The sequence below is a fragment of the Penaeus vannamei genome, chromosome 3 (genome assembly GCF_042767895.1).
Source record: "Penaeus vannamei isolate JL-2024 chromosome 3, ASM4276789v1, whole genome shotgun sequence".
In the NCBI taxonomy this organism is placed as follows: Eukaryota; Metazoa; Arthropoda; class Malacostraca; order Decapoda; family Penaeidae; genus Penaeus; species Penaeus vannamei.
In genome coordinates this window covers 46,445,836-46,448,206 of record NC_091551.1, presented here as the reverse complement: position 1 = coordinate 46,448,206, position 2,371 = coordinate 46,445,836, and positions in this window count along the sequence as shown.

Sequence of the window (2,371 nt, the reverse complement as noted above, 5' to 3'; positions counted from 1 at the left end):
TCTTTCTTTCTTTCTCTCTCTCTCTCTCTTTCTCTCTCTCCCTCTATCAATATCTCACTGCCTCTCTCTCACTCAATCTCTCTCAATCTCAATCTCTCTCTCTCTCTCTCTCTCTCTCTCTCTCTCTCTCCTCTCTCTCTCTCTCTCTCTCTCTCTCTCTCTCTCTCCTCTCTCTCTCTCTCTCTCCTTCCCTCCCTCCCTCCCTCCCTCCCTCCCTCCCTCCCTCCCTCCCTCCCTCCCTCCCTCCCTCCCTCCCTCCCTCCCTCTCTCTCTCCTTCCTTCCTTCCTTCCTTCCTTATGGTCACGTGATAACCCTGCAGAAAAAAATTAAGATGAAAAAATGGTCTCCCGAGAAAGTCTCGTTTCGAAAGGATGTGCCGAAGTTCTTGACAAAAGGGGAAAAAAATAGCCAATCGCGAATAGGTGGGCGCATGGAAGCTGGCTGTGTGTGTGTGTGTGTGTGTGTGTGTGTGTGTGTGTGTGTGTGTGTGTGTGTGTGTGTGTGTGTGTGTGTGTGTGTGTGTGTGTGTGTGTGTGTCGTTATGTGTATGTCTGTGTAGTAGCACACACACACACACACACACACACACACACACACACACACACACACACACACACACACACACACACACACAATCACACACAATCACACACACACACACACACACAATCACACACAATCACACACTCATACATATCACACAACATGCACATACAAACAGACAAAACAGATCCAACCTCCAAATCAGAGAAATCTCCCATAACAAAATAGAATCCATACGCACACATCGGGGCTCCTTCTCGGACTCGCGAGGTATTTACACTCTTCTGGAAATGGAAAATCAAGACAAACATCATCGATTTTAGGGTCGACCAAACGCGCGCCTTTCGTTGGGGGGGAGGGGGGAGGGGAGGGGGGAGGGGGGAGGGGGGGGGTGTCTCTCACCCTTTGGCAGCCGTCTCCAAGAAGAGGGTCTAGATATTTGAGTTTTTTTTGTTTGTTTGTTTGTTTAGGGGGCGCGGGTAGTTTGCTTTGTTGAAAGGTCATTGGGTGGTTTGTTTTCGTTTGAATTCATTGATTTGGCGAGGTTGATGTTAATTGGTGGTGAAAATAATGTAAACAAGAATATATTTTAGAAATCATAATTTCACTATTTAGAAACGGTTATTGCTACCAAGAAATGATCATTAGCCATCTTTTAAACAATCGAATAGTTACGATTAAAAGGAGACTTGACATTTAGAAAATATGGGTGAAAAAAAGTATGAAATATGCTAATACATGAATGCACACAAAATTACATTACGAGCAATAATAAGTTATATGATCTAGAGGTTATCGATGCTTATTAGGGAAGACTGAGGACTTTGTGTGGAGTTATTGAACAAAACCTGATTCCTGTTTGTCGCTGCAGAGAAGGGTCTTTGTGCTCCTTTCTGGTTGTGACAGTATCGAGGCGTCCTCTGCTCAAGTGCCAATACCAGGCACCCCGAGAATAGCCATTCAAGTGTCTGCTTGAAATATCTTCACTCTTTGAAGATGATGTGGTTTTACTGAAGCGTGTGCAATTATTATTAGATAGAGGATCAAAGCCGAAGTATTATTTGGAGACGCAGTGCTTGGGAGGCGTCAGTGTGTGTGTTTACGTGCCATTGACTTCGTTGTTATGGTAGTAGGAAGCTCGGTAGTGTGGCTACTGCTTTTGTTGGAGGATCACTGCTATAAGGATAGTTAACTTATCTCTTTATATTAATAGCGAGAAGATTGACTTCCATTCAGTACTCAGAAACAGGTACACCTTAGCGTGCAAAATCGATTAATTTTCTTACCTCTAGTTTTCTGATAATTTAATACGAAGACAAAAAAAGAAAATCACTTGGCAATGGTAGCTTGGAATGGTGCATACTATATCAGTACTCTGAAATTACTTTCTAAAGAGACTTTAATTCCTACTGGTGTGCACTTAATATCGTACCATGATGCATGCAAAGAGGTTGAACTATTAGGACAGGAATTCCATGGTTAGACGTGACTAATGATTTAACATGGGAAGACTGCCTGTTATAACTCACATGCAGACTCAATAGGATAATATTGCGGGGATTCTTGAATCCAATATTAAAACTCGATGATCACTTTTATCTCGTATGAGCTGTCATATACAGGTGACCTAAGTAATAACTAGTTTACGGCCAATGAAAACAACAGGTGCCGAACTCTCTCAGATGCAGATGAAGGCAGGTTTGAGTTTAATACATTCATGAGTCTTTATCGTCGTTAACCCTGTAGTGAGAAGTCCTTGCCCATGTGCATTATGCGAGAAGAGATTTGATCGCACAAAATAAAGGCAAGAGATAATCTGATGTGCAG